Raw genomic sequence first — 6445 nt, forward strand, 5'->3', positions numbered from 1 at the left:
ATGTGCTCACTGTAGAACGTTCTTTCGTATCGTCCGGTGGTGATTTGCTAGTGTGTCATAAAGATTCACATGCATGTGCTTGCACACCAACATATACAAATGAAGAATGTCGTGCAGAGCGCTCTGCCCTTACAGTGGCACTTACAGTTGTTTTAAAATTCATGCATCAGCCAAAGGATGATGGGTAATCACGAGTCTCGGTGCATCGCCTCGCGATGCACCGTGGATGCATCTAAAGCTGCCACAAGCGTGGAAAACGAGTCGTCCGCGCCATATCGCTGAAACATATGAGGCCCATTAAAAAGCAATTACGTGCGGAAAGAACAGGGTGTTAAGAACGGAAGAGGCCCGTGCAGAACCACGTTGCGTGAAAGATTAACGGATAAACCAGCCTCGGTGTCCACACAACATGATCTTTCCTTTTCTTCATTACTAACCGTTTCGTTACGAGCAGCTAGCAAAGAAAGTTTAACAGAAAAGGGGACTGTGCATTTAGCCCATTTCCGCTTTCTCTCTCCAGGTGGCGCCACACATGCTGTGTCACGGAGGCCTCCAACGCTTTCGAGATGTTGCTATTCTGCCCGGGTTCGTTTCCGTTATTATTTTGCTCCTTCCTGGGAAGCTGCGGCGTCTCGCCGCACTCAGCCCACGGTGCAAACGAAGGCACGCAGAAAGGGGAAGAGGAGGGCGCTAGCGATAACGCAGCGGGAATCCGACGGCGGGCCGCGGCCAAACATAGCCGCTCTATTTTGGCGTCCGCCGCTGGTTCGCCGCGGCGCGAGAGGAGAGCATCTCGGTGGGGGTAAGGCTGTACAGGCGCAGTGGCCCCGCAGTCGAGACCGGGGGCCGAACACGCGCAGCTAGTGTCTTCTTGGATGGAACGTGATAGGCCGGGGCGAGAGCAAGGGGAAATGGAAGCAGCGGTAAACGCGACGTTGAACCCGTCTGCACCACGGATAGCTCGCCCCTGCGCTGATCTCGTGTCTTTCTCTGCTTTCATTTGTTTTCTTTTCTTTCTTTTTGCGTTTTTCCCGCTTGCTTGCGTACGTGTCGGGAGTGTGCCCGGCTGAGATTTGCTTTTCTGCGCACCGGGTGTTCGCGTCTTGACCCACTAAGCAGAAAGAAGGGCGCACAGATGCGCACCACCGTCGCTCTACCAGCTCTTCAAAGGTGACGTCGCTGAAAACACTTATCTGTGACTCGAGCGACAGGAAAGCTCCTGCTAGCGATCGGACCATTGGCTAACGGCATCTGGGTTTGCCGTAAAGAAAAAAAAGAAAGAAAAAAAGGAAAGGAGACCTTTTGTTTCTCTTCCTTTTACTGCTTGTGAATGGCGCAATAAATCAGCCGTAATGATATGAGGACAGCCCGTGCAAGTGGCAGAAACTATTGAACACGGGGATGTGTTGTACCGCTTTTTGAGAAAGAGGGGTGAAGAATAAACAGCTAAACCACCGAGAAGGACCTCTGTTCTTGACCTAATTGGTACAAGTTCATCGGGGTAGAAATGGAACAAATCAAGACGACAAATAAGGGTAGACCACAGTACATGCACGACTAACAACTTCATTTTCTGGAGGCGGTGCAAAACTTACATACCCGCCCCCTCCCCCCCCCCCCCCAGGGGGGTATGGGGGGGGGTAAACTGCTTTCGCTGATTGAAATTTAGGTGCCACTTGTTTGCACCCGAGGAGAGACAGGAAAGCCGTGGTTTATCCTGAACGAAAAATTATCCCGCAAGAAAAAAAACTACTTTTCTATGAGGCCCTGTTGTGAACATGTCCTTTTAAGTAAGATATCTCTCATGCCTACGTGAATACAGTGGCTTGCAAAAAATTCCAATGAGAAATTTTTTTTTACTTTGACCTGCGGAATATCCTGCGAGAGAAAACCTACTAAATTTTGCAATCTCTTCAAACCTACCAGTGTTCTACACGTTTCCTTGTGTTGCCTAGATGACTCTAAGGTTTCATTGGACCTGCGTTCGGATATGTTGAACTCGTATTTTTCTTCAGTTTTCAGCCGTGAACCTCCTGTTACTAATTTACATTTGCCAAGCTACCAACTAACAGCGACTCCCCATATAACAAATGAAGTGAAGGCATTGTATAGGGCATCGGAAACATTAAAATGTAAAGTGCTGCTGGACTGGATTTCATCGCAGCTAAGACTTAAAAAAAGTACAAAACTTGTTTGCAGCCATATTCTAGCAGTACTGTTTTTGCAATCTCTTGGAGATAGTTCTCTGCCGAATTATTAGGAAATTAGTAAAGTTACTGCCATTCCTAAATAATGTGACCCCTCTAATTCGTCTAATTATCTCCTGATATCTCTCACCTGTATTGCGTGCGAGGACCTTGAGCACATAATATCTTCGCTGGTCGTATCCCACCTTACACTCTATCATTCTTTCACAACCACCATGCGTTTAGTCCTGGCCTTTGTTGTGAAATTCAGTTGTTGGAATATACAACCGACCTTCACTTCAACCTTGATCCTTCATTATAGACAGACATAATCTACCTAGGCTATGCGAAAGCAGTTGATTGTGTTCCGCTTCAGCGACTAATGAAAAAGCTTTCGTCTCTTAAACCTGACAATGAAATCCTCGCCTAGATTAACTGCATTCTCATCGGTCGATTACAATTGACTGCCGTTAGCCACTCGGATATCACGAAAGTAATTACTGGCGTTCCACAGGGCTAAGTCTTCCACCCGCTTCTCTTTTTAATTTTCTATAGTGATCTTCCTACTGGCATTTCTTCCCCAATCTGACTCGTCGCAGATGAATTTGGCGTATACGCCGTATAACTTCCGTTCAAGACCAGATAGCTGTGTGACGAAGAAGATCGGCATGCTAAATAGCCCTGTTGCCATCGCGCAGCTCATACGCAGTTCGCTCTCTGGCTGCGGCCTACGTGCTGGTGCTGCGTTGGTCGCTGCTGCTCTATGACCCGAATAAACCCCCTTTACAATTGGTGGAGGTGTTGGATATGAGCCACGTGATGGCAACAGGGCTTTTTAGCATGCCGATCTTCTTCATCATAATCACCCTTAACTTAAAAAAGTGCCTATTTGGAGCTCGAAAACTGACTATATTAGGGCATCTTATTTCTCCAAAAAAGGCATTCTTCCTGATCCTGCTAACCTTCGCGCCGTATCCGAATTCCAGAAGCCCACTAACTTAAAAGCACTACGCAGTTTCATTGGCCTATGCTCCTATTTTCGACGTTTCGTTCGCAATTTTCCTACTGTGATCGCACCACTAAACCCACACCTACAAGGCGACAATGAACTTTCTACTTGGTCGGAAGCCTCCGATGATGCCTTTACGACTCCTCGTCGCCTACTCACGTCTACGCCAATCTTGTGCCATATTGATCTAAGCAAACTTACAGAATTTCACACTGATGTCAGTGGTGTCGGCCTTGGTGCCATGCTCGCACAACGTAAGAACACTAATGCCGAATACGTGGTCGCTAATGCCAGTCGTGCCCTCACAAAACCTGAGGCTAATTTATCAGTAACAGAAAAAGAGGCCTGGCTATCGTATGGAGTCTTCAGAAATTTCGCCCAAATATCTACGGTCGACCCTTTGACGTGGTGATGGATCATCACGCTCTTTGCTGGTTGCCTAACCTCAAAGACCTGTCGGGCCGCCTCGCTCGGTGGGCCCTCCGAATCCAGGAATATGATATCCGTGTCGTCTATCGCTCTGGACGCAGACAATCTGACGCCGATGCCCTCTCACGCTTCCCAGTTACTTCAGCCAGCAGTACTTCTACCTACAGACATGATATCTCACCACTTGACATCCCGACATGGCCTCGGAGCAACGAAAAGACCCATGGATCGTCATGATATTCGACTTTTTCTCGAATCCTCTGGCAGCTTCGGCATCTCGAGCGTTACGCCGAGAGGCACAGCATTTCACCATCCGCGACGGACTTCTATACCGTCACACCTACCACAATGACGGCCGCACATGGCTCTTGGTAGTGCCCCGCCACCTTCGACAAGATTTATGCTCAGCTTTTCACGCTGAACCGCAGTGTGGTCACGGCGGAATGTCAAAAACCTACACACGGCTTCGCGTACGATATTATTGGCGAGGGATGTACAACTTCGTCCACAAATACGTACGCTCCTGCATTGCCTGCCAACGCCGCAAATGTATCCCGCATTTCTCTACCGCACCTCTGCAGCCACTTCCCTGCCCAGCTCAGCCATTCGACCGTGTCGGCATTGATTTATACGGGCCTCTTCCATCTACTGGCGCTGGCAACTGATGGATTGTTGTCGCTGTAGATGATTTGAAACGATATGCTGAAACTGCCGCCTTGCCTGCCGCATCAGCAAAAAGACCTCGCCTCATTCATTCTAAACAACATTCTAAACAACATTCTAAACAACTTGGTGCGCCATGGCTCTCCGCCATGGCGCACCTCGTGAACTGCTGAGCGATCGGGGTCGCGTATCCCTTTCAGTTGTCCTGCAGTCACTCCTATCTGAATGAAAAATTATTCACCGCACTACTACTGCTTATCATCCACAGACCAATGGCTTAACAGAACGATTCGACAGAACTTTTCGTGGCATGATATTGATGTATGTTGCGTCTGACCACTCCAACTGGGATCTTGTACTTCCATTCATCACATACGCCTATAACACTGCCTCTCAAGCCAGTACCGCATTTTCACCATTCTTTCCGCTTTACGGCCGCCATCCCTCCAGCACCATTGATACAGTTCTCCCGCACCGGCCGGAGCCTGCTGAATGCTCATCTGTTTCTGCGCCCACTCAGTACGCCGAGAAATGCCAACAACTGTCCCATTCTTTGACGTCTGCTCAACAGTGCCGATAAAAAGAGCGCTATGAACTCAGCCCAAGCCCTCACCCCTTCCCCATCGACTCACTCGTGTGGCTTTGGGTCCCACCTGTTGCTGCTCCTGCCCTTTCGTCCAAGCTCCTCCCGAAGTGGTTGCGCAACCATCACTAGTTAATTACGTTGTTGAACCCGTATCATCATCTCCCGATCTGCCTCGTCGGGGGCGACGGACTATGCACATTCACCGGCTGAAGCCCGTATTACGATCCCCTCACCTCTTCCTAGGTCGCCAGGAAGGCTACGCTTCAATTCCAGGGGTGATTGGGACGAAGAAGGTCGGCATGCTAAAAAGCCCTGTTGCCATCGCGTGGCTCATACCCAGTTCGCTCTCTGGCCGCGCCCTACCTGCTGGTGCTGCGTTGGTCGCTGCTGCTCTGCGATCCGAATAAGCCCCTTTACAGCTGTACAAAGATACATAATATTAACCAATAACTGGTGTACTAACTGGTGTTACTGAAGCTCAACGTTACTAAATGCAAGCTCATGCATTTAACGTGCATACATCCTACGTTCAACTTCTGCTACTCCTTAAATTCAACAGCCACAGAACTAGTTGACCCGCACCGTTACCTAGGCCTCACAATTACAAATTAGCTTTCCTGGTCTTAACACGTCGCACAATTTGCGGCTGATGCATCGAACCTTTTTGGGTTTATAAGACGAAACCTTGCCTTGTGCCCTCGCTCCTCCAGAGAACTCGCCTATGGAACATTCATGCGAACAAAACTTGAGTAAGCGTTTGAGACAAAACATTCCCACCAAATATACTTCACATATTGGCAGCTATTCAAAACTGTGCAGCGCGTTTCATCACCTGCAGCCGTGGACAGAGTGTTACACAAACGAAAGTATCTACTGGGCTCGATACACCACACCACCACCGCAATACCACCAGACTTCTCTTCCATAGATTGTGCTACAACTTCAGTCATCTGTATGATAAGCTTCTCATCCCTCCTACCCGCACATCACATCGCCTTCTTAATTCTTGAAGTGTGTAGCGTCTACACTGTTTTACGAACAGCTTCAAACAATAATTTCTGCATTAACGATCGAAGCGTGGAAGAAGCTACTGGTTGAAGTTGTTAACGAGCTCAAAGTTTTGGAGTTCAAGCCTTTGCTCTCAGACCATCTCAAAAATTAACTCTCAGTTATTCTAGCAATATTTAGCAGTGTCTGATCAAATTTCCGGTTTTTTGACATGTGAATGTAAAGACAAGTATTGACATGTTATTGTGAGCCATGTTTTGAAGTCTTTGTCGTAATTAGCGTAATCGGAAAGCTTTAAATATTCACCATCTCATATAGAAAAGCCTAAATTTACCAGTCATCTCACCTGTAAATATTAGTGTCAGGTCCACTTGCGGATTTCATATTTACTTCTTTTCCTTTTTTTTCACTCTCGTCTGGTATCTTTTAATCCCACTCCCTACCTATGTACAGACTAGCATGCCATCGGTCTATATGCGCCGGCAAAAAATTTGTTTTTCTAATAAAAAGCCTCTCTCTCCCTCTCTCTTTCTGTATGTCCTCCCCCCCCCCCCACCTATCCCC

Source organism: Dermacentor variabilis, chromosome 4 (assembly GCF_050947875.1).
Source record: "Dermacentor variabilis isolate Ectoservices chromosome 4, ASM5094787v1, whole genome shotgun sequence".
NCBI classification, from domain to species: Eukaryota; Metazoa; Arthropoda; class Arachnida; order Ixodida; family Ixodidae; genus Dermacentor; species Dermacentor variabilis.